Source organism: Bos indicus x Bos taurus, chromosome 1, assembly GCF_003369695.1.
Source record: "Bos indicus x Bos taurus breed Angus x Brahman F1 hybrid chromosome 1, Bos_hybrid_MaternalHap_v2.0, whole genome shotgun sequence".
NCBI lineage: Eukaryota > Metazoa > Chordata > Mammalia > Artiodactyla > Bovidae > Bos > Bos indicus x Bos taurus.
In genome coordinates, this window is record NC_040076.1 from 149,131,872 (window position 1) to 149,158,660 (window position 26,789).

Consider the following 26,789-nt stretch of genomic DNA (forward strand, 5'->3'; position numbering starts at 1 on the left):
GTTGCCACTGTCCATGTCCTGCCGGTGCATTCCTGTGGGCCCCTGCCTCTGTGTCTCTTTTCTTATAGACTCCAGTCATATTAGATCAAGAGCCTAGCCTACTCCAGTAGGACTTTATCTTCAAAAAACCCTATTTACATATAAGGTCACATTCACAGGTACCCATAGGCTAAGACCTCAACATACCTTTCAGGGAACACAATGGGACCCACACAGGGACCTTGCTCTTACTGCGTGTGAGGTGGGGTCACCAGGCAGTGGGCTTCCTGTGTGTCTGATTCCTTGCTCCGAGCTCTTGGACACACAGAGGCAGCTGCACAGGGTAGAGCATCCTTGCCCACTTTCAGAAAAGCTTGGATAAGCTTCTAAAGGTAAACGCACAGGGTAGCAGAACGGTTACAAAAGAAAAGAAACATTTCTGATGAAAAGACTGAGAACTGACTCTGTCCTGGCCTCAGGGAAGCATCGAAGGCTGTGTCCACTGGCAGCAAAGGTAAAACGAGAAATTGGTTTAGCTCCATAAATGACTTGTTTTCAAAATAAAACGGAAAAGCCAGAGGTTAGCATGATGACATGGAGAAGGAAATGGCAACCCACTCCAGTGTTCTTGCCTGGAGAATCCCAGGGACAGAGGAGCCTGGTGGGCTGCCGTCTATGGAGTCGCACAGAGTCGGACACGACTGAAGCGATTTAGCAGCAGCAGCAGTGTGATGACAAAGGTCTGCAGCTACCGCTTGGCAAAGTCGGAAGAACCTCCCCAGCGCGTTTCCTGTCCTGACCGGCTCCCAGCCTGGGCCGGAAGCCAGCATCCTGGGGATCAGCCGAGGATGCAGGGTCCATTCAGCATCGCGTTGTCTCTGAATCAAAGGACGGGTTTCTCTGCGGAGGGTTGAAACCCCATGCTTCCCAGGGCTTCCGTTGAACGCAGAGTTTGCATTTGGAAGTCTGAGAGGGAGGGACGGTGCTGAACTGACCTCGAATCTCCCTTAGACTGGCCACACCAGTCACGTGGTCTCCACGTTCCGTGTCACCCCAGCTCCTGCCTCTTCCTCCCCTCCCGCGTCCTGGTGAGGCCTCGCTCAGTCCCTCCTCACTTTTTATCCTTCCTCCAGCTGCGATCCAGTGGCCCTTTTCTGGGTGATCAGGCTTGCTCATCCTCCCGGACTCCTCGGGTCTGAGAGGAATCTTCTCAAAACGCAGCACGAGCAGGTCAGCCCTTTGTTAGGCACTGTCAGTGGCCCCCGCCCCTCAGCCCGAGCTCGGAGAGCAAGTGGAGGGTGGAGTCCCGCAGCCCTGCACCCCCATCCTGCCCCATACTGATGCGCTCTGATCCTCAGGGTAAATTAGCCGAGCTGGCTTACTTAGGGTGTCGCCAGGCCGGGGATCCTGCTGACTCAACTCGATAACATCAGGTGAAGGTGTCAGGGTGTCTTGGGGGGGTCTCTGCTGCCCTCCTCCCTTCTCATGCTGACACCACAGTTCAAAGCTCCGGGGTACAGTCTTTTGTCTTCTGCTTTTGGTTTCTTAGGGAGTGCACCGCCAGGCACTAGTCACAGTGTGGTATGTTGCAAGGATTTGTGCTGTTGAGTAAGATGGTAAAGTATCCGCCTGCAATGAGGGAGACCCGGGTTCGATCCCTGGGTTGGGAAGATCCTCAGGAGAAAGAAATGGCAACCCACTCCAGTACCCTTGCCTGGAAAATTCCATGGATGGAGGAGCCTTGGTAGGCTACGGTCCATGGGGTCTCAAAGAGTCGGACACGACTGAGAGACTTCACTTTCACTTTCAATCTGGATCAAACTCAGTGATGAAACGGTGAGCCCTCCGGTTCTCAGCTGCATGGGGTCTTGCGCTCTATCCGCGCAGAGGTAGGGGGCCCCCTCTCTGAAAAGAGAACTCTTCTAGAAAGCAGAAGTTGCTTCTTCTTTTTTTTTTTTTCTATAAGATTTTCCATTTTTTTCACCTAATATGCATAATCTTCTTATTTTACATGCTGAATTAGCTCACATGAGAGCAACTTTACGGAAGACATGATGGCATTTAATTATGCCCCAAATATTTGTCTCGGGGTGGTGAGAAGCTCAATGGGTTGCTAATTAAATAATTAGAAGTGGCTGCTTCAGTTTCCTGTGTCTTAATAATGGGGACATTCCTAATTAGGGGTGACAGATGAGGCGGCCAGCCATTCTGACGGCCCTCCCCACTGGAAACAAGCATTTTATGGACAGATTATTGCCATTCAGGCCTTCAGAGCTTCCAGAAATTTCTGTTAGCTTTAGGACTGTGGGTGCATGGACATCGAGGGATCTGAACACACGTGGGAAGGACATCCTGGGTGCTTTGTGTGAGCGCTGACTGAAGGTAGACTAGCTTCTTGGCTCTCCTTCTTGCTGTTAATAGCCATGAAGCCAGGGCAGGTTCCTGATATGTTCTGAGCCTCAGTTGCCTCATCTCTAAAATGGGGATAATTAAACCTTGCTCATCAGGGGTTGTGGGGAATCTCATGAGTTAATGCGTGTTAAGCACTTAGCCCAGGGCCCAGTATTTGGAGGCCAAGAAGGTAAGATGCTCACTCTGGAATCAGGTGCCCACAAGCAGGACTTCCTGTGTTGACCACGGTCAGGTAGGCAGCCTGCTTTGCTTCATCCCAATTCTTTTTTTTTTTTTTGAAGGATGGATGCGCAAAGGACTTAAGACTCTAGACTTAGAGGAAGTTGCTTGCGCTGAGCAATTCCTCCAGGAGACTGACATTACAGTCTGGAAAGTCAAGATGGTCGGGTGGGGGTGGGTTGGCTTTCCCCTTAACCACATTCCGGGAGGGACTGTTTCGGCTCTGGGTAGGTGTTCCCAAACTTTTCAGGGTCAGGAAAAAAAGTGAAGTTGTATTTGGGGAGTCTTCTCTCTCCACGCTGTGCAGCGCCAAGGTTGGCCCTGGTTGCCGGGGCGGCACCGGGGAGAGCCAGGGAGATAGCACAAAGCACAGTTCGACTCGGTCTCAGTCTGGCGAGGAGGGTGGAATGATGGGCCGTGGAATAGCCACGAGTCACTCCTTTGTCCCTTCTCTGGGATTCTCCACTCAGGTTCTCTTGAGTGGACATTCCAGTAGGGAACTTGGATTTTTCCATTGCAGCAACTTGAAAGGGAACTGATGATTTATTTCTTGACTGTACTTGTTGAATCCTGGTGTGATCCAGGCACTTAGCTAAGCTTTCTCTCACCATCCATCCTGACAAGACCACTCAAGATAAGTCCTGCTGAAGGTGCCAAGTCTCAGAGAGGTTGAGTGACTTGCCGCCAGATGCACAGAGTGTGGCAGACTTGCACCTGCCTCCCCCGGAGCCCAGAGCAGCTGCATGTAACCTCCGTGCTGCTGTGTCCTCCAGGGCTTAACACAGAACAGCACCATCCTGGGTGTGAGTCTGGGCACAGAAGTGGTGTTGGTGAAAGTGAAAGTTGCTCAGTAGCGTCCGACTCTTTGTGACCCTATGGACTATACAGTCCATGGGATTCTTCAGGCCAGAACACTGGACTGGGTAGCCTTTCCTTTTCTCCAGGGGATCTTCCTGACCCAGGGATCGAACCCAGGTCTCCCACATCGCAGGTGGATTCTTTACCAGGTGAGCCACAAGGGGTTGGTGAACCGATGGGGAAAGGTCTGGGTCCTGCTCTGACTGCCGCTACTGGAAAGGGAACATTCAACCTTCCGCGTGTCCTTATGGCCTGAAGGATGGGACTCTGTCCTTCTGATACAAGTCCTTACAATGCTGGGCCTCCATGTGCTAGAGGATTTCAGGGAAAAGGAAGCCATGTATGGCTAGATGGAGTCAGGGATGCATCAGCGCCCTCTGACAAGCAGTAGGTCGCACGGTGTGTTTCCAGACCCATCTGGGCTTTGTACTCTCCCCAGGTGATTCCTGGTTCCCCAGGTGAGTCCTGGTCCTGCCCCCAGGTCAGCCTTGTTCCTGCCCCCAGGTGAGCCCTAGTGCTTACCTGGTGGAGCCCTGGTCCTGCCCCTTGAACAGCCCATGGAAGTGTGTGCAAGCCTAGCATGTCCCGAGCCACTGAAGCAGGTGACATGGCCCAGCAGTCCTGCACAACCTGCCCTGGCTCTGGGGTCCAGAGTCACAAGGTCTGGACGCCTTTGCCTTCCTCGTAGTGGAGCTGCGCCCCTTGCCCTCTTTCCTGCTGGGTGTGAAGACCTCCTGAAGGACTCCAGACCCCTTTCTCCCTCGTAGGGTCCCAGGACATCTGTGGATGAGAAGAGGAGATTGCTTTTTACAGAGACCCGTCCTAAGCCTGTGCTCTGGCTTCCTGCAGACAGACCTCGAGCCCTGCAGGATGGATTGCAGCCAGAAGGGAAGGCAAAACAAATCTCAACACTGTGTTTCTGTTCGTTCGCTCAGCTGTGTCCAACTCTGTGACCCCATGGCCTGCAGCATGCCAGGCTTCCCTGTCCTTCACTATCTCCCAGAGTTGGCTCAAACTCATGTCCATCGAGTCAGTGATGCCACCCAACCATCTCATCCTCTGTGGTCCCCTTCTCCTGCCTTCAGTCTTGCCCAGCATCAGGGTCTTTTCAAATGAGTCAACTTTTTGCATCAGGTGGCCAAAGTATTGGAGCTTCAGCTTCAGCATCAGTCCTTCCAATAAACATTCAGGACTGATCTCCTTCAGAATGGACTGGTTGGATCTCCTTGCAGTCCAAGGGGCTCTCAAGAGTCTTCTCCAGCACCACAATTCAAAAGCATCAATTCTTTGGCACTCAACCTTCTTTATGATCCTACTCTCACATCTGCACATGACTACTGGAACAACCATAGTTTGACTATACAGACCTTTGTTGGCAGAGGGATATCTCTGCTTTTTAATACACTGTCTGGGTTCGTCATAGCTTTGTCAACACTGTGTATTTTCTGTTTTTTAAAAATGCACCAGAAAAGCATAACTAAACACAGATCCAGGCAGGAAGAGCCAACACTTCTTTTCTGGCGCACTACCATGTTCCGATTTGGAATGTGGTTAACCTTTGCAGTCATCTCACTATCTCCTTGAAGGATGACAGCCTGCAAGGTTCAGCACCATTTATCTGCTGAACGGTGGAGGCTGCCGAAGACTCTACAAGTGGTTTATGTTTTGACCATGTTCCAAGTTATGCAAGTCATCCCCTTTGGTGGATAACGGCAGGTCCCTGAATCCTTTGTCCCCGGTCCTTCTGCCTCCCTGCTGCCCTCTCCTGTTCACAGGGAGACTCCCTGGAATGTCCTTTTTCACCAGTGGCCACTGGGAATTCCCATGTGGATTTCAGCCCCTACATTCTTCTCAATGCCCTCTGCTTTGGGGACAGTTAGCCTGGATAGTAAGAGAAGAGCCTTCCCCTCCAGAGTCCGACAGTTTGGGTTTGACCCTGGCATAGCCTCCAAAGAACCTCTAAGTGGCAGGTTCGAAGGCAACCTCTAACCTCGGTGCTCCCGTCTCCTTGCTGTTCCACGGGGTACCAGTAGCTACCACCCACTTGGTTGTTGTGGGCAGAAGAGAGGTCACGTGCTCTTTGGTTCTTTCCCTATGAAGCTTGCAAACGGTGCCTGTCATATGGAAAACTCCCAAGGGGAATTGTCTTTGTCCTGATGCCTTTGGGACTCTCCTGCAGAATATTCTTGGTGGAGCCCAGACATGGATCGAATCACTCCTGTTCAGACTGGAGAATCATGACCTTGGGGGTCTCCTGAGAGCAGGGAAAACGCAAATGGTTCTCGACCTGATGGCGTGGCTGCCTTTCTGTATGTGGGTGCTTCTCTTTCTGGATTTCCCTCCCTTTGCTGACTGGACACACGGGGGTTTGGGCTTTGTATTCAGTTCCCAGGGGAGGCTGGAACAAGTCATCACGGATGGGGTGGTTAAAACACAGACCTGTATTTTAAAAATTTTTTCCACATTGCACAGCATGCAGGATCTTAGTCTCCTGATCAGGGATTGAACCTGTGCCCCTGCCGTGGAAGTGCAGAGTCTTAAGGACTGGACCACCTGGGAAGTTCTAACAGGTCTGTACTATAATGCTATTTTGGAGCCACAAGTCCAACATCAGAGTCTTGACAATCCTGGGCACCCTCTGGAGGCTCTGGGGGAGGAGGCTCCTTGTCTCTTTCAGCCTCTGGTGGCTCCCGGCATTCCTTGGCTTGTGGCAACATCCCTCCAACCTGTTTCTGTCTTCCCTTGTTCTTGCCCTCTGAGTCTGTCTTTTCCTCTTCATAGAAAGACACTAGCCATTGCATTGAGGGCCTACCCTGTGATCTCGTTTTTTGAAATAAGGATATTTTATTTATTTATTTGTGGCTGCACTGGGTCTTCATTGCTCTGTGAGGGCTTTCTCTAGTTGCTGTGTATGGGCTTCTCTTTGCGGTGGCTTCTCTTGTTGCAGAGCATGGGCTCTAGATTGCAGGCTCCGTAGTTGTTGCTCTTGGGCTTGAGAGCACAGGCTCAATAGTTGTGGAGCACAGATTCAGTTGTTCCTCGGCACCTGGGATCTCCCCGGACCAGGGACTGAACTGCTATCCTCTGCATTGGCAGGCAGATTCTTAACCACTGGACCACCAGGGAAGTCCTCTATAATCTAATCTTGCATGCACGCCAAGTCGCTTCAGTCACGTCCAACTCTGCGACCCTATGGACTGTAGCTCTCCAGGCTCCTCTGGCCATAGGGATCCTCCAGGCAAGAATACTAGAGTGGGTAGTCATTTCCTTCTCCAGGAGATCTTCCCGACCCAGGGATTGAACCCATGTCTCTTATGTTCCCTGTAGTGGCAGGAAGAATTTTTTTTCTTTACCACTGGTGCCACCTGGCAAGAATGATCTTATCTTAACTTTAACTAATTACATCTGCAAAGACTCTATATCCAAACAAGGTCACATTCTGAGTTTCCAGGTGAACATGACTTTCTGGGAAGCACAATCCAATCTACTACAGGTGTTAACTGTGAGGTCAGCAAGGGATAAGCACACACTTGTGCCTGGATGGCCTGGAAGATCTTTCATCCAGGCCCTCAAACAGACTGACTAGACTGGAGAATTTTCCTCTGTTTTCTTCCCCCAGGGTCCACGGCAGCTCAGAAATTCCCTGCCCTCAGCTGGCATTTCCCTGACTTCTTGAAGACTCATCTTTCTACATCTTGCTTTCCCCTCCCTGTCATCTCAAGTACCCTACGATGAAACCAAAGCCACGGCTGAGTGCTGTGGCTCCCGAGAGGGTAAACAATTTTTTTTTTTAATGCTAGAATGTTTAAAAGCAAAACATTTTGAATTTGAAAACAGCATAGAGATAACCGCAACCTATAAATCAAGGAATTGGTGGGGCTCCAAAAATGCTCAAGCCAAATTCTTTCTGTTCTCCCCCCTTTCAGCCCTGTTATCTGTTTGCATGCCCTCTTGGGCTTTGTGCGGGGGTTTCATTCTACTGGTTTTGTGCACACAGAACAGACCTCCAGGTCTTGGCAGCCCTCAGGAAGCAGGACCTGGAAAGCAATTATGGCCAAGAATCCCTTCCTTTCAGGAACTCGTGGTGTTCTGTTCATATGCCCTAGGGGTTTATGCAGCATTGCGGCGCTTGAAGGCTCATCTCTCTGCGCACAGAGATGGGCGTTGCAGGTGAGTGAGTGTCCCATTTGGCTCAGAGTGGGTGAAGGCACAGCCCAAGGTTGGTTCTCCTCTGGCTGCTGGAGACACTGTTGTGGGGCAGAGAAGGGGTGGTGGTCCCCACTAATTTGTGTCTCTTGCATCTTTGGTGCTGGTGGTCTGCCTCTGGCATTTTCAGGAGTGGATAAGACCCCACAGACTGAGTTTGGGATCCTGTTTGACATCAATTACTTGGTCAAGCTGTGTCCTAGGGCCAGCTGGGCAGCTGTCTGACTGGATTTCTCATCTTGGGCTTCTCCCATCTACGCATCTTACAGAAGTAAAGATCTTTCTTTGTGTGTATGATTCAGCTTAACTTATTATTTAAGAAATTGTTAACTGAAATATGTGCTCTGTGTGCTAAGTCACTCAGTCGTGTCTGACTCTTTGTGACCCCATGGACTGTAGCCCGCCAGGCTCCTCTGTCCATGGGATTCTCCAGGCAAGAATACTGGAGTGGGTTGCCACGCCCTCCTCCAGGGGATCTCCCGACCCAGGGATCAAACCTGCGTCTCTTGTCTCTTGCCATGACAGGCAGGTTTTTTTACCACTAGTGCCACCTGGGAAGCTGGTAATTGAAATATAATAGGTGTACAATATAGTATAATATTATATAAGTTACAGGTGTACAATAGAGTGATTTACAACCTAAAAGGTTATATTTTATAGTTATTATAAATATTGCCTATATTCTCCATGTTGTACAATATACTCTTGTAGCTTTTTAAAAATAATATTTATTTATTTGGCTGCTCCAGGTCTCAGTTTTGGCATGCAGAATCTAGTTCTCTGACCAGGGACCAAACCCAGGTCCCTGAAGTCTTATCCCGGGGACCATCAGGAAGTCCCACTGTAGCTGATCTTATACAGAGCAGTTTGTACCTCCTAAGCCCCTTTGCCTACTCTGCCCCTCACCTCCTTCCCTCTCCCCCACTCTTGCCACCGGTCTGTTCTCTGTGTCCTTGGCTTCTTTTTCATTACAAAGATCATTTTATAAGGCTGCTCTTTGCGATTTCAGCACAGGTGAAAAGCTCAGGAGTGACCTGAACAGAAGTCTTGCCTGTTGCACTGTCATGGGGGAGACACTCTAATGCTCTAACTGGAATGTTATTAATATGACAAGGTTCTATTTTTCTCGTTGCTTTTTTTTTTTTTTTTGGTGAGAGAAGGAATGTGTGAATGTGGAGAAAGTTAAGCAGGGGCCTCAGTGCATATTGCTGGGACTTAGAAGGGGGCGGTGGCATCACATAACCTGGGCTGAAGGGTTAAACCTCTCACGGGGTCCTTCCAGATGGAGCTTTAGGTGGATTGGAAGGAAACCGCAGTGCGCTGCAATGCAGACAGGTAGGGTTTTTCTAATTGGGTGGTGGTGGGTAGTGAACCTGCCCATCCTCCCGCCATGACAGAGCGGAGTCTCTGGCTCCTCGGCTCTGGGGTTGGAGTGGGCACTGTGACTGTTTGGGCCAACAGAATGTGGTGACAAGTGGTTCAGCTCCTGGTGAGACAGGCTGGGACCCTGGGTCTTTACTGGAGTGCTTGCGCCTGGACAAAGTTCTCCTCCAGGAACAGATACAAAGAAACTATAATGGACTAAAGAGAACTGCAGGCAGGCACAGTTGGGGCCAAGTATGAACAATACGATACAAAAGAGGCCACAGATTTATTGCCATTTCTGCGGTGCTGGGAGCAAAAGCAGGGTATTGCGCTGTGACCCCTGCACACAGCACCAGCCAGGGGGTGGGCAGGCCCCCTCAGGCACCCTTCTGGGCCTGACCCACCCATCTGCTCCTCCCCCACCCCATTTAAGGAGCCAGCTCACCTCCCTCGGGGAGTGAGCAAGGGAGCCTGTTACTTGTTCTCCGTCCCTCTTGCTGGAGTTCGAGTCCCAGTTCAGTTCAGTCACTCAGTCGTGTCCAGCTCTCTGCAGCACGCCAGGGCTTCCCGTCCATCACCACCTCCCGGAGCTTACTCAAACTCATGTGCATGGAGTCGGTGATGCCATCCAACCATCTCACCCTCTGTGGTCCCCTTCTCCTCCCGCCTTCAACCTTTCCCAGCATCAGGGTCATTTCAAATGTCCCAGGGTCCCAGTAAAGCCTTATCCAAATTCCCAGGCTGGTCTCTTGTGCTTGTGCTCAGCCCAATTGCTTTTCCACTTCTGTAGACTCAGAGTGAACAGTTGATTCCCTCTCTTTTTGGACTCTGATTATATGATGGCACAGTCACAGCAGAAACCATCCTCTGGAGCACATTTACACACAGATGCGAGGAATTCCGTATCTGTTATCTCATTTAATCCTTGCTCAGTCACCCAGTTGTGTCCGACTCTTCGCGATCCCATGGACTATAGCCCGCTAGGCTCCTCTGGCCGTGGGATTTCCCTGGGCAAGAATACTGGAGTGGATTGCCACTTCCTCCTCCAGGGGATCTTCCAGATCCAGAGCCTCTTAAGAATTTCTACTGAGTCAAGAATCCAAGAACCCTGCTGGCTAACATAGGCGCTGCCCTCCACTGAATGGTGGGCGTTCTGCCTCTTGGAAGCACCTGTCTTGTAAGGAGTGGGATACTTGGAGATGCCCATGAGGGTGGGCAAAGCCTGTGTCCAGTGACCAGGAACGGCCTTGGGCGCCCAGCGGACAGCTCACTGGAGCTGAGATACACCATCCCTGCTCGCCCTCCCTGACTCCTGACCCACAACGTCCTGAGCCAAACCAACAGCTGCGTGAAGGCTTTAAGTCTGGGGTGGCTTCACATGGAGCGGCGCTTACCTGGGGCATTTTTGTCGAGATAAGACTGGTCACCTGGCAGGGCTGGGGAGGAGGCTGGGTGAAAAGTGGCTCCAGTAAGAAAGTGAAAGTGAAAGTTGCTCAGTCATGTCTGACTCTTTGTGATCTCATAGATATACAGTCCATGGAATTCTCCAGGCCAGAATACTGGAGTGGGTAGCCTTTCCTTTCTCCAGGGGATCCTCCCCACCCAGGGATCAAACCCAGGTCTCCCACATTGCAGGTGGATTCTTTACCAGCTGAACCACAAGGGAAGTCCAAGAATATTGGAGTGGATAGCCTATCCCTTCTCCAGCAGATCTTCCCAACCCAGGTCTGCTGCATTGCAGGCTGATTCTTTACCAACTGAGCTCTCAGGGAAGGAAGCGGTGGATAAAGATTCCAGCCGCTCTCCCAGGTGAAGGTGAAGGTGAAGAGGTGCGTCTGGTGGGGACCAGTGCAGGTACAGATGCCTGCAGGACGCCCCAACTCCCCGCCTCTGGGTGGGGGCAGGGCGGCTGGAACAGTAAACAAAGGGGATTCCTGAGTTCCATCACTTATCAGATGCCAACTGAGCTCACATGTGCTCAGCACGTGAGATAGGAGGCGTGTGACAGACACCACCCTGGTCCCAAGAAATCCCTGCCTATGCCTGGGGAGAAAGAAGTCCCGCGGGATGGAGATGAGGCCAGAGGGGGGATCGAAGTGGACAGGGTATGGGCTCCTCAGGGGTTTGGGCCCCTTGATTAGGCAGCTGACAAGTGTCCCTGGACCAGGCAGGTTCTGGCCAGCCTGCCCCATCTCTGCCTGCTGCTGGGCTGCTGGATGCCCTGCTTGATGGCCAGTCTGGGGAGAGACTCAGCCAGACCTGGAGTTAGTGGCGGGACCCCACTGACCCACGTCAGCTGGTTTCCTTCATCGTCTGCCGCTGTTGAGCCCCTGCTGTTCTCGGCTCCTTGGCTAAGCTTCTGCTGCCCCCTCCCGGCTGGAGCCTAGTGACCCCGTCACCGCATGGGTAGTGATGGGTGGTTGTGGTTTCCATTTCTCCCTCTCAACATGAATTTGCTGGATTGTCTCCCAGAGTTTAACATGTAACTGGCAGTATAGCTTTCAGTTCAATATTATCATTGTATTAATAGCTTGCCATGTCATTTAGGACTAAGTGTTATAATCTTTGAGCCTCTGTTTTCTCAGCTAGAAAATGGGACTAATACTACTGATTTTGCAGGGCTATAAGGATTAAGTGGGCTTCCCAGGTGGCACAGTGGTAAAGAATCCGCTTGCCAATGCATAAAATGAGGGTTCCATCTCTGGGTCAGGATCCCTGGAGAAGGAACTGGCAACCCACTCCAGCATTCTTGCCTGGAGAATCCCATGGACAGAGGAGCCTGAAAGGCTACAGTCCATGGGGTCGAAAAGAGTTGAACACGACTGGGCAACTGAGCAAGATTAAGTGAAATAACAGATGTGGAATTCCTTGCACCTGTATGTAAATGTACTACTGAGTGATGGATTTGTTGTTGTGGTTGTGCCATCATATAATCAGAGTCCAAAAAGAGAGGGAATAAACTGTTCACTCTGCGTCTACAGAAGTGGAAAAACAAGTTTTTGGAGAAACAAGTTTTGGCCCGTGGGGAAGAAGCTGGAACAGAGACCTAAAATGTGCTGACGCTGGCCCTGTCCCTGTTTACCCAGCTCTGGGAGGGACAGTGTGGTTTGAGGAATTTACCTTCTTATTTTCTTGTCTTTGGTTTTCCTTGTTGCTGGAGTGCAGGGAAGCAGAGTCTGATCTGCTCAAAGCAACTTTTATGGATGAGATTTAGCTTTCAAGTCTTCCTTCTAAAGATGACTTCAGGACTTTGAGGAAGAAAAAACATGAAGTTGTGATTTAGGAAGATTGTAACTCAAGCATTTGTTGAGAAGACACCAAATACTTTATTTCCGTGTAAGAGAAGAAAGATCATATTGTATAATCAAAACGTGTAAAAGGAGGTGTGCATCGTGTTGGCTAAAGAAAGCCTAAGGTGACCTTCGGGGCTCCCCTGGTGGGTCAGTGGTAAAGAATCCACCGGCCATTGCAAGAAACACAGGTTTTATTCCTGGGTCAGGAAGATCCCCTGCAGGAGGAAATGGCAACCCACTCCAGTATTCTTGCCTGGGAAGTTCCATGGACAGAGGAGTCTGGTGAGCTACAGTCCATGGGGTTGCAAAAGAGTCAGACATGACGTAATAACTAAACGACAATAAAAACAAAAGTGACCTTCAGGGAAGCATTAGCAGTGGGAGATGATGGCTGTCCTGAGTCCCACTGGATCCAGCATTCATTTCTCTTGGTGGTCTGCCGCGTGATGAATGGGAAAGCACTTGCCTTTCTGTAGGCTATCTATTGACCTTAGATGACTGCATTATAGCCTACTGGTTGGAAACCCCCAGGCCACAATGATGAACACTGATCAGACAAGTGGACCTCTTTTAAAAATGCAAACTAATAAGTTTCACAGAAATCACTTATTAGGGTGTGCTAGGATGTGAGCAGTGCAGTATGTTTTGTCAAAATGTTGGATGAGGTAATTTGGTAGAATGAACCATTCTACCATATATGGAGGCACCAGGTCATTCTCAGTTGAGATAATTCTCAGAGAGAGATTTTCAAAATATAACATAGCTGTGAAAGCAGTAATAGGGGTTTCTATGGCTGCTATCATCACCTGAATGGCACATCATGAATGTTACTACTCTTTCTCCTCCATCCATCAACCACCCATTCCCCAACACACTCATCTACCTATTCATCCATCCATCCACTCATTCATCCATCCATTCATCCACCTACCCATCCATTCATCCATCCATTCCTCCACCCATCCATCCATCCACCCATTTATCCACCCATCCATCCACTCATCCATCCATCCAAACATCCATCTGCCCAGTCAAACATCCATCCACCCACTCATCCATCCATTCATCCACCCACCCATCCATTCACCTATCCATCCAAACATTTGTCCACACACTCATCCATTCATCCACCCATCCATCCACTTGTCCATCCATCCAAACATCCATCCATCCATCCAACCATCCATCCACCCACTCATCCATCCATCCATCCATCTAACCATCCATCCACCCACTCATCCATCCATCCATCCATCCAAACATCCGCCCAACCACTCATCCATCCATCTACTCCCTCATCCATCCATTCATCCACCCACCCATCCACTCATCCATCCATCCTAACATCTGTCCACCCACTCATCCATCCATCCACCCATCCACCCACTCATCCATCTATCCATTCATCTACCCACCCATCCATTCATCCATTCATCTACTCATCCATCCAACAAAAAAGCATTGAGCACCAACTAAGTGCCAAGTATTATGGAAGGTGCTGGGGACAGATAGGTGAGACAATCCTTGGCTGTAAGGGGTTTGTTGTCTGCTGGGGACAACAGACAAGAAGGGTTAATGTTCAGTGCAGTGCTCGTTTATGAGCTCTCAGGATAGAGATTTGGAAGCCTGCTAGGTCAGGGGAGTCAGGGAAGGGTGTCTGAGCCTCCCGGCTGGCTTCAGGTTCACATCAGATCAGATCAGATCAGTCGCTCAGTCGTGTCCAACTCTTTGCGACCCCATGAATTGCAGCATGCCAGGCCTCCCTGTCTATCACCAACTTCCAGAGTTCACTCAGACTCATGTCCATTGAGTCAGTGATGCCATCCAGCCATCTCATCCTCTGTCGTCCCCTTCTCCTCTTGCCCCCAATCCCGCCCAGCATCAGAGTCTTTTCCAATGAGTCAACTCTTTGCATGAGGTGGCCAAAGTACTGGAGTTTCAGCTTTAGCATCATTCCTTCCAAAGAAATCCCAGGGCTGATCTCCTTTAGAATGGACTGGTTGGATCTCCCTGCAGTCCAAGGGACTCTCAAGAGTCTTCTCCAACACAACACTTCAAAAGCATCAATTGTGGGTTCGATCCCTGGTCAGGAAGGTCCCCTGGAGGAGGGCCCTGCAATGCACTCCAGTATTCTTGCCTGGAGAATGCCATGAACAGAGGAGCTTGGTAGGCTACAGTTTGTAGGGTCGCAAAGAGTCGGACATGACTGAAGCGATGGAACACACACACACACACACACACATACATATTTACCAATTGCCCAAGACATTTGTTAAAAATATCATGAACATATTTGTAGAGTAAAATTGTTTTAAAAAACAGAGAGGGAGAGGTGAGACGGTATGAGAGAGAATGAGAGAAGCCAGCGTTTAGATATCACACCCAGAAACACAGGAAGATGCTGTATTATGAATGAGCCGTATTAACTCCATTCCTAAAATAGTTTTAGCACACTGCATTTTTATTTATTTATTTTTTTATTTTTTTTCTCCAATTTTATTTTATTTTTAAACTTTACATAATTGTATTAGTTTTGCCAAATATCAAAATGAATCCGCCACAGGTATACATGTGTTCCCCATCCCGAACCCTCCTCCCTCCTCCCTCCCCATACCATCCCTCTGGGCCGTCCCAGTGCACCAGCCCTAAGCATCCAGCATCATGCATCGAACCTGGACTGGCAACTCGTTTCCCACATGATACTTTACATGTTTCATTGCCATTCTCCCAAATCTTCCCACCCTCTCCCTCTCCCACAGAATCCATAAGACTGTTCTATACATCAGTGTCTCTTTTGCTGTCTCGTACACTGGGTTATTGTTACCATCTTTCTAAATTCCATATATATGCGTTAGTATACTGTATTTATGTTTTTCCTTCTGGCTTACTTCACTCTGTATAATAGGCTCCAGTTTCATCCACCTCATTAGAACTGATTCAAATGTATTCTTTTTAATGGCTGAGTAATACTCCATTGTGTAAATGTACCACAGCTTTCTTATCCATTCATCTGCTGATGGACATCTAGGTTGCTTCCATGTCTTGGCTATTATAAACAGTGCTGCGATGAACATTGGGGTACACGTGTCTCTTTCCCTTCTGGTTTTCTCAGTGTGTATGCCCAGCAGTGGGGTTGCTGGATCATAAGGCAGTTCTATTTCCAGTTTTTTAAGGAATCTCCACACTGTTCTCCATAGTGGCTGTACTAGTTTGCAGCACACTGCATTTTTAGAAAAAGGGAAATACCCCAGGTCCAATGGAAAGGTTCCTGTAACACCGTCAGCAGTTCCTGGGGCTGTCCTCTTGTGACCACCCGTCTGCGACCCCGAGTTGAGAACATCGAGGCCCCTGTGCCGTGGGTGGCGGCTGCCCATCCACCATCACTGGTGAATTGACCCAGGTGTATTTCACATGGCATCTCCCATGCACGTTGTGGTGTGAGGCGCCTGGGCTGGACTCACAGGTTTGGTTTATGCCTCCCTGGAAAGGGCAGGCGGCCAAGCCCTCTGGAGTCAGAGCTGAGGTGCCAGATTCGGCCAGAGCCAACCCCTTGCAAAGTGGAAAACTGAGACCATGGAAAACCCTCTCTTAAGAATGATTCTTGAGTTCAGCATTAGACCTTGTCAGATATTGTTGAAGTCCTCTAGTGAAGATACTTAAGGGAATTCCCTGGTGGTCCAGTGGGTAGGACTCTGTGCTTCCACTTCGGGGAGGGAAGGGTCATCCCTGGTCAGGGAGCTAAGATCTTGCATGCTACAGGGTCCCCCCCAAAAAAATAAATCCAGGTTGACGCGACGCCGGGGCCAAGGCGAGTGAGCAGGTGCCTCAGTGTCCTTCCCCTCCCCATCCGTCGCTTGGCTGCCTACACACCGAGGAAACCAGAATTGAAAGAGACACGTGTACCCCAATGTTCATCGCAGCACTGTTTACAATAGCCAGGACATGGAAGCAACCTAGATGTCCATCAGCAGGTGAATGGGTAAGAAAGTTGTGGTACATATACACAATGGAGTATTACTCAGCCGTTACAAAGAATACATTTGAATCAGTTCTAATGAGGTGGATGAAACTGGAGCCTATTATACAGAGTGAAGTAAGCCAGAAAGAAAAACACCAATACAGTATACTAACACATATATATGGAATTTAGAAAGATGGTAACGATAACCCTGTATGTGAGACAGCAAAAGAGACACAGATGTATAGAACAGTCTTTTGGACTCTGTGGAGGAGAGGGGGATGATTTGGGAGAATGGCATTGAAGTATGTATAATATTATATATGAAACGAGTCGCCAGTCCAGGTTTGATGCAGGATACAGGAAGCTTGGGGCTGGTGCACTGGGATGACCCAGAGCGATGGTACGGGGAGGGAGGTGGGAGGGGGGTTCAGGATGGGGAACACGTGTACACCCGTGGAGGATTCATGTTGATGTATGGCAAAACCAATACAATATTGTAAAGTAATTAGCCTCTAATTAAAATAAATAAATTTAAAAAGTCCAAAAAAGACAGAGCTGCAGCAAGCTGTTGTGAACTGCTGGGAGTCCCAAGGTTCCTTCCATCTTTTTGTTGCTGTTGTTACAGTTTTCTAAAAAAAATTTCCATGGGAGGATAATTACCTAACAGTATTGTGATGGTTTTCGTCATACATCAACATGAATTGGCCATAGGCATACATGTCTCCCCTCCCTTCTGAACCAACTCCCCCCAACCCCATTCCTCCAGGTCATCACAGAACCCAGGCTTCTGAGTCATACATCAAACTCCCACTGATGATCTGTTTTACATATGGTAATATTTCATGGGCTCCAAAATCACTGCAGATGGTGACTGCAGCCATGAAATAAAAAGACACTTACTTCTTGGAAGGAAAGTTATGAGCAACCTGCTGCTGCTGCTGCTGCTAAGCCCCTTCAGTTGTGTCCGACTCTGTGCAACCCCAGAGACAGCAGTCCACCAGGTTCCCCCATCCCTGGGATTCTCCAGGCAAGAACACTGGAGTGGGTTGCATTTCCTTCTCCAATGCATGAAAGTGAAAAGTGAAAGTGAAGTCGCTCAATCATGTCTGACTCTTCACGACGCCATGGACTACAGCCTACCAGGCTCCTCTGTCCATGGGATTCTCCAGGCAAGAGCACTGGAGTGGGTTGCCATTGCCTTCTATGAGCAACCTAGACAGCATATTAAAAAGCAGAGACATTACTTTGCCAACAAAGATCCGTTTAGTCAAAGCTATGGTTTTTCCAGTAGTCATGTATGGATGTGAGAGTGAGAGTTGGATTATAAAGAAAGCTGAGTGCTGAAGAACTGATGCTTTTGAACTGTGATGCTGGAGAAGACTCTGGAGAGTCCCTTGAACTGCAAGGAGATCCAACCAGTCCATCCTAAAGGAAATCAGTCCTGAATGTTCATTGGAAGGACTGATGTTGAAGCTGAAACTCCAATACTTTGGCCACCTGATGCGAAGAGCTGACTCATTTGAAAAGACCCTGATGCTGAGAAAGATTGAAGGCAGGAGGAGAAGGGGACGACAGAGGATGATATGGTTGGATGGCATCACTGACTCAATGGACATGAGTTTGAATAAAGTCTGGGAGTTGGTGATGGACAGGGAGGCCTGGCAGGCTGCAGTCCATGGGGTTGCAAAGAGGTGGACACGACTGAGTGACTGAACTGAACTGAATATTTCATGAGGTACAGAGATCTAGCGGGTATTGGATGGGTCCCACCTGGTTGGGCAGGTGTGGGAAGGAGCAGGGCTGACCTGTTGCTGGGATCTGACTATGGGCAGAGGAAGGGGGGAGATGGGAGGGACACAGAGGAAGAGACACACAGAAAGAGAAAGAGAGAGGCTGAGTTATTCTGAAGCCATGATACGGTTCTTGATTTATATGGGCGGGAGGTCTGACTTCCTGGGTGATCCTGTGACAGGTTATGGTGCTTCAAAAATGACTCCTGTCCCCACCTGTAGAACACATGCACACACACACACACACACAAAGAAGACACCAAGACCATATCAAATTTTGTTTTTATTGTTCCAGTCAAAAAAAAGGAGGAACACCTCAATATGTAAACAGTTACCCTAACACAGAGAGTTGTTAAAGATATATATTTTTTTATTCTAAAAAAATTTGGCATTGTAGTGATTTCTCAATACATAACTTGTGCTTTCGCGCGCCGCATGCTTTCGCCTTGGTGTCCGTGCGCAGACGTACTTGGAGTTGAGTTACAAAAGGACTGAGAGGTGGTCAGGAGCCAAACCAGTGCTTGTGCCCTACCTGGCTTTCCTTCCCAAACACTGTGGTGGAAAGGTTGGCGATATTGACTTCAGAAGCTGATCTAGTTACTTATTCGGAGCAAAAGTCAGAAGACTTGTAGGGTTTTGGAAAAATGCATTTTCTTTTTTTTTTTTTTCCGGTTCATCACTAAAGGATCATTGGTTTTGCTCAAGGAAAACTTCATTTTTTGCCTTGTATTTTTAGTATCTATAAATCTCTTTTGTAGTTACTCCTGTTTCATGATTTTGCTGGACATGTAGATTACTACTAAATGCTATTGAAATTCTACCAATGATTTATTGTTTTCCACAGATTCACTGAATCATTTCAACTCGCTTGACAGTGTGGTCAAGGACATTTTGCCTTTTTTTCCCAGTAAAAGTCATTCTTAAAAAAAACAACTCAATCCTAAAGCCTTGAGAGCCTTTTATGCACAATGGTGGATTTACTAATAAATGCTACTGTGCTATTCTTTCTGTGGTCTGTGTTCCTTAACCTGGAATCCTAAGTCTTCTACAATTTAGCACCAGTTTTCAAAATGCATATTTTATCAAATCCTACAATAAGTTCTCTCTCTGCATCTAGGCTGACCTGGCTCCCATCTCCCAGTCTTGATTTGTGTTTGCCTAGCTTTGGACCCTCTCTCATGCTGACTCCTCAAACTTCAAGGAAAGCCCTCCCTCCCGGATCTCTATATTCCGAATCCCATTTAGTCTCAAGGAATATCAGGATGAATGTCCCGTCTCTTCCTTTCCCAGGAAACCATTCCCGAGGACTTACATGGAAGCTGACCTGCTTTCTTTAAATTTCAGAACAGTTGGTATACCCTCTATATTAGGTTGTCTTATTCTGAAGGCTAGAGTATGTTAATTTCCCTCTATGCCTTAATATCTTCATTTGTAAAGTGCGAGTCACTATTTGCTCACTGGGCTTCCGTGTGGCTTGATGCACTCAGCACGTGTTGTCACATGTAGAGAGCTGGTAGCCATGAGGTTGGTTGTAGGCTTATTGAGGGCAGAGGAAGTCACCATTTCTTAGAGTCTTCAGGGTAACTTGCCTAGGACATCACCCACTGCACTGCAACCGTTCATGGCCAATACTCAGTCCAGCACATGTAGGTTTAGGACAATTAACTATGGGGCATCCACTTCCAGAATATTCTGAGTGGAGTTTTTTCTTTATCTCGTCAGTGACTTACATCCCTGAGAATGGAAATACAAGTGTATACCTGCTCCCAGCATTGGTGAACTTCATGCACCTTGAAAACGAAACATTTTATTTCTCTGTAGGTGAGATTTATCAAAAACTCAAGTTTTAAAGACTTTCTGGGAACAGAATTGAATCTCTGTTTAGAAAACAGCGTTTTCTAGGAACAGAAATCGAAACGCCGTACCTGGAACACCCACGTGCAGCCCGGTGACACCTTACCTTGATGACTTGGTCCCAGGAGCGCCTGGGCTTTGTTTTGTACATTAGTTCCTGACAGTTCTATGTGGTGGTGGAATGAGAACTTCCAGGTCCATAGAAACATGGATGTCAACAAACATGAACGCTCAAACCAGATTAAGACTTCTCCTCAATCTCACAGGTTCAGATTAAAAAGATTATTAAAGTTTAGGCACTGCTGAGCACTTTTGATCTATTGACTTTTCCAGAATAGTTTTCTATCTTATGAAGTGGCTCACAGAACCACCTCACATTTTACAGGGCCATAGTAATGTTTTTGGCCTTATTATTGTGCTATTTTGTTAGAAAAGGCAAATATCATGAATTATCTTTCAAATAAGAGAGGAAGAGGGTGATATGGTTGAAATAAAGCAGTTGAATGAAAATGGTATTATGGTTTAAGCTTTTTGCCGCCTTAATTATGTTCTGTGTTGTTTAGTATCAATTTTTTTTTTTTTTTTTTTTTGGGCTAGCCTGGGGTCCTGGATGCCTGCTTCAGGGAAGGTAGAGCAGCATTCAGGTTAAAAGGAAGTTGTCAATAACCTGCTGGGGCTGCTCAAGCTGTTCATGGATGAACATGCAAGATGTGGGCATGCACTTATTTTCTATCAAAGACACTATATTTCCTTAGGGCATTTTTTTTTTTTTACTGTAGAGGAGAGTATAGTGCTTATTTAGTAATACTGCAAACAGTCAGACACGACTGAGTGACTGAACTGAACTGAAGTGAACAGTTGTCTAGAAGGCACCCAACTCACACTTATAGCTTGTCTATTTGCTATAGGAAGTAAAAGAGAGAAGAATGTAGTTGGTGAGGGTGTGCTGGTGACAAGCATGGATGGTAATGAAATTTCACTGCCACCTGCAAAGGAATCAGTGACACTCTTAAAAGCGTCTAAGACTTAAATCTAAATCATCTTGGGCTTAGTTAGTGTAAGGATGGAGTACACCAGATCTGATGGTGATGCAGACCAGAACTCAGAGTCACAGAAGCGAAAAATGTGGGATTCAAAGGCTTGCTGAACAAGATGAGACTAAGAGCAGACACATTTCCTCCTCAATCTCAACTGAAACACTCACCAAGATAAACCACATTCTGGGCTGTAACACACACCTTAACAGACTTGAAAGAGCAGAAGTTGTGCAATGTCTGTTTTAGACCGCAATGAAATTAAACTAGAAATCAATACAGAAAGATAGGTGGAAAATCTCAACGTACTTGGAAATGCAACAACATAATCTAAATAACATACAGGTAAATAGGAATCTCAAGAGAGTTAAAACATATTTTGGACTAAATGAAAATGGAATTATAACTTATCAAAACTTGTGTGATGCCTTCAAAGAAGTGCTTAGAGGAATTGAGAAGGAAAAAATAAATTTCTCTTTTCAGAAGACGTAGTTTTCTATACAGAAAATCTGAAAGAATCAACCAAAATTTTTTTTTTTGCAACTAATAAGCCATTATAGCAAGGTTGCAGGATACAGGGTTAATATACAAAACCTGTATGGCAGCAATGAACAAGCAGAATTTGAAATAAAAAGCACACCATTGTTTACATGAAGACTCTCCCAAATAAAACACTTAGGTTTAAATCTAACAAAATACACATGGGGAAAACTACAAAACTCTGATGAAAGATATAAAGATGAAAGAAATAAATGGAGACATAGTGCATGTTTATGAATAGGAAGAGTCAATATCGTCAAGATGTCAGTTCTCCCTAAAGTGAATGATAGATTCAATGCAATTCTAGTCAAAATCCCAGCAAGTTGTTTTGTGGAAATTGACAGACTGATTCTACAGTTTGTACAGAGAAACAAAAGATCCAGAGTAGCCAACCTAATATTAAAGGAGAAAATTGAACTTGGAGGACTGACACTACCCCGTCTCAAGGCTGATTATAAAGCTACAGTAATTAAGACAGTGTGGCACTGGTGAAAGAACAGACAACTGGATCAGTGGAACAGACCAGAGAGCCCAGAAATAGACCCACATAAATACAGTCAACTCATCTTTGACAAAGGAGTGAAGGCAGTGGAATGGAGACAATTATTTCAATAAAGGTGCTGGAATAAAACTGTACATTCATATTTCAAAAACAATGCATCTAAACACAAGCCTTACATGTTTCACAAAATTCACTCAAAACGGACCATAGATTTAGATACAAAATGCAAAACTATAAAACTTCTACCAGAGAACATATGAGAAAACTTACATGACCTTGGGTATGGCAATGACTTTTAAAATACAACACCAAAGGTGTATTTCATGAAGGAAAAATTGATAAGCTGGTCTTCATTAAAATTAAAAGTTTCTGCTCTGCAAAAACACTGTCAACAGAGTAAGAAGACAAATCCCAGACTGGGAGAAAATGTTTGCAAAAGACCCATTTGATAAAGCGCTATTATCCAAAATGTACAAAGAACTCTTAAAACTCAACAATAAAGAAGTAATCTGATTAAAAAATGGGCAAAGAGATTAAACACACACACTTATGTTCTACTGATCTATGACAACCCACTCCAGTATTCTTGCCTAGAGAATCCTGTGGACAGAGGAGCCTGGAGGGCTGCTGTCCATAGGGTCGCACAGAGTCAGACATGACTGCAGCGACTTAGCATGCATGCATGCATTGGAGAAGGACATGGCAACCCACTCCAGTTCTTGCCTGGAGAATCCCAGGGACAGCGGGGCCTGGTGGGCTGCCGGCTATGGGGTCGCACAGAGTTGGACATGACTGAAGCGACTTAGCAGCAACAGCAGCAGCAGCAGCAGCATGACAAAGAAGGCAAGAATATACAAGGGCAAAAAGTTTCTTCAATAAGAGGTGCTGGGAAAATTGGACACCTTCACGTAAAAGAATAAAATTAGACATTCTCTAATACCACACACAAAAATAAACTCAAAATGGATTAAAAACCTAAATGTGAGTCTGGATAATTTAAAACTCTTAGAGGAAAACGTAGGCAGAATACTCTTTGAGATAAACTGAAGCAAGATCTTTTGATCCGCCTCCTAGAGTAATGGAAATAAAAACAGAAATAAACAAATGGGACTCAAACCGAAAAGCTTTTGCACAGCAAAGGAAACCGTAAGCAAAGTGAAAAGACAACCCACAGAATGGGAGAAAATATTTGCAAATGAAGCGACTGACAAGGGATTAATCTCCAAAATATACAAATGGCTCATCTGGCTCAATAACAAAAAATCAGACAACTCAATAAAAGTAAGCAGAAAATCTAAATAGACATTTCCCCAAAGAAGGCATGCAGATGGTCAAAAAGCACATGTAAAAATGCTCAACGTCACTAATTGTCAGAGACACGCGAATCAACACGATTCTGGTCAGAACGGCCATCATCAAAAAAATCTACAAACAGTAAATGCTGGAGAGGGTGTGGAGAAAAGGGAACCCTTTTGCACTCTTGAAAATGTAAATTGATACCACCCTTTTGGAGAACAGTATGGAGGTTCCTTAAAAAACTAAAAATAGAGTTGCCATATGATCCAGTGATCCTACTCTTGGGCATACAACCAGAGAAAACTGTAATTCGAAAAGATACACTCACCTCGGTGTTTGTTAGAACACTATTTACAACAACCAAGACGTGGAAGCCACTTAAGTGTCCACTGACAGGAATGGATAAAGAAGATGTGATACGTATATACAATGGAATATTTCTCAGCCATGAAAAGAATGAAATAATGCCATTTTCAGCAACATGGATGAACCCAGAGACTGGTACCCTGACTGAAGTAAGTCAGAGAAAAGCAAATATCATATAACAATGCTTATATATGTGGAATCTAAAAGACTGGTACAGATGAACTTATTTACAAAACAGAAATAGAGCAAAAACCCATCTTATGGTTATGAAGGAGAGGGGAGAAATGGATAAATCGGGAGGTTGAAATTGGCGTATGTACATTATTACTGTGTTCAAAATAGTGGCTCAGTCAGTAAAGTCAGTTCTCCTCACTCAGGCAGTCAGGAGACTACTTGCAATCCAGGAGACCTGGGTTGGATTCCTGGGTCAGGAAGATCCCCTGGAGAAGGAAATGGCAACCCACTCTAATATTCTTGCCTAGGAAATTCCATGGACAGAGGAGTCTGGCAGACTATAGTGCTTGGGTTCGCAGAGAGTCGAATATGACTGAGTGATTAAACCACCACCAACATATAAAAAATCGATGACTAAGGACCTACTGGACAGCACAGGGAGCTCTGCTCAATACTCTGTAATGACCTACATGGAAAAGGATCTAAAAAAAGTGGGTCTATGTATACGTATGGTTGATTCACTTTGCCATGCAACAGAAACTAACACAGCATTGTAAATCAACTATATTCCAATAAAAGCTTTTAAAAAGTGGGCAATTACCTGAACAGACACCTCATCAAAGAAGAAGTACAGTGGCAAATAAACATACAAGAAGATGCTCCATATCATATATCATCAGGGAAATGCAGATGGAAACAACGAGACATCAGCGTGTCCCTGTTAAAATGGCCAACATCTAAAATGCTGACAACTCCAAACGCTGGCAAGAATGTGGAGCAGGAGGAATTGTCATTTGTGGTCGGTGGGAATGCAAAGTCGTCCAGCTGCTTTCGAAGACAGCTTGGCAGTTTCTTCCAAAGCTAAACATAGCTTTATCATATGATCCAGCCTTCATGTTCCTTGGTATTTAACCAAATGGAAAAAAAAAAAAACCCCAAAACCGATGTCTACATAAAAAACCTGCACACAGATATTTATAGCAGCTTTATTCATCATTGTCAAAACTTGGAAGCCACGAAGACGTCCTTCGGGATGTAAATAGGTAAATAAATTGTAGTTCATCGGGACAATGTGGGATTATTCAGCCCTAAAAAGAAATGAGCTACCAAGCCATGAAAAGATGTGGAGGAACTTAAATGTGTATTGCTAAATGAAAGAAGCTAATCTGTAAAGGCTATGTACTGTATGATTCCAACTATACGTCATTGTGGAAAAGGCAAAACTGAGGAGACAGTAAAAAGACTAGTGGTTACCACGGTTTAGAAGGAAGGAGAGATTAAAAGGCAGACCACGGGTTTTTAGGGCGGTGGAGCTATTCTGTATGATGCTACCATGGTGGATTCAGTTCCTTATATGCCACACATTTCTGAAAACTCAAACGGTGTTCAACGCCAAGAGTGAGCCTTAATGTAGACGACTGGACTTTTGGTCATGATGATACATCAACATAGGCTCATCAGTTGTAGCAAATGTCACCACTGCTGGGGGATGTTGATAATGGGGGAGGTTGTATACTGTGGGGACAGGGGTATACAGGAAGTCTCTGTATTTTTCGCTCAGTTTTGCTGTGGACCTAAAGTTACTCTAAGTAAGACGATAAAGTTTGTTGATTTGGAAAAAAGATGAGAAAACAGTTTCAGAGCAGTTCATTGATTTAGTCCAGACCATCTGGCCCTTCTGGGGATGGAACCAGGGCCTGAATCCTACTCTTCCTCAGACTGAATCCAGGTTTCCTATGTACTAGTGAAATAAAAGGCTGCTTCCTGACCCACTGCCTGTGAGTTCAGGGCAATGTATGGTATATTTCAGAAAGAATACCACAGTGGTGGTGAGAGGGGCAGGGGAGAAGTGGCTTTGGATTTCTGAAAATTCACTTATAACTGATATAGCTCATAACTGATTGGGAACGATGTGTGTGTGTGTGTGTGTGTGTGTGTGTTTAAGTGCTTGTACATTTGTGTACATGTACGTATGTATGCGGGGAAGGGGGTGTTGCATTTGTCAGCTGATGTGTTAGTTATGAAAGACTGAAAACTCCCACTGCATTGTGTAATGTTTAGCACAATCTTTTTTCTTTTAGAAAAGGAAAAAGAAAAATCACATGAAGATACAAACAGGAAGCACAGAAGAGGCCACACATCTTGCTGGTGCCTGTTGTAATCGTGTTAGAAAGTAAGATGGAAGTCAAACTGCTCGGGTCGTGGTAAATTCTCACTTTTCCCCTAGCACCCCATTTGAATGTGGCCAGATGACCAAGTGAAGTACAGACTCTGGGATCTGGTCTGGTCTGACTTGCAGAGTGTGGGCATGACTTAGAGATTTGAACATTAAGACCTTCCCTCTAAAAGCAAGTTCTCATTTTGAGCATCACCGCCTCCAAAGTTTCCCTGAGGTCAGTGTCCAGTGAGATTGCTATAGAGATGTTTCTGGTTAGCATAGTTTATTCCAGTAGGAGTCACCGAGACTGACTGAACTGAATTCTAAAATCTTCAGAGCTAAATTCCACTTCACCTTTCATGCTGATGTAAAGGAGTTTTGGAGAAGATGCTTGAGAGTCCCTTGGATTGCAAGGTGATTCCCACCAGTCCATCCTAAAGGAAATCAGTCCTGAATGTTCATTGGAAAGACTGATGTGGAAGCTGAAATTCCAGTACTTTGGCCCCCTGATGGGAAGAATTGACTCATTTGAAAAGACCCTGATGCTGGGAAAGATTGAAGGCAGGAGGAGAAGGGGACGACAGAGGATGAGATGGTTGGACGGCATCACCGACTCAACGGACGTGAGTTTGAGTAAAGTCTGGGAGTTGGTGATGGACAGGGAGGCCTGGAGTGCTGTGGTCCATGGGGTCGCCAAGAGTCAGACACGACTGAGTGACTGAACTGAACTGAAAGGAGTTTTTCTCAGGTTCAAAGCCACATGGACAATGGCAAGTTCAAGG

The 26,789-nt window shown here is 46.5% G+C and overlaps 1 long non-coding RNA gene across 1 annotated transcript; it reads left to right on the plus strand.

The window, feature by feature from the left end:
- The first annotated feature begins 1,053 nt into the window (after nucleotides 1-1,053).
- On the plus strand, nucleotides 1,054-26,456 carry LOC113896776. The gene is made up of 3 exons (XR_003512139.1): nucleotides 1,054-1,209; nucleotides 7,088-7,241; nucleotides 25,931-26,456. It is a non-coding gene; the product is annotated as an uncharacterized LOC113896776 (long non-coding RNA).
- The last annotated feature ends 333 nt before the right edge of the window (nucleotides 26,457-26,789 follow it).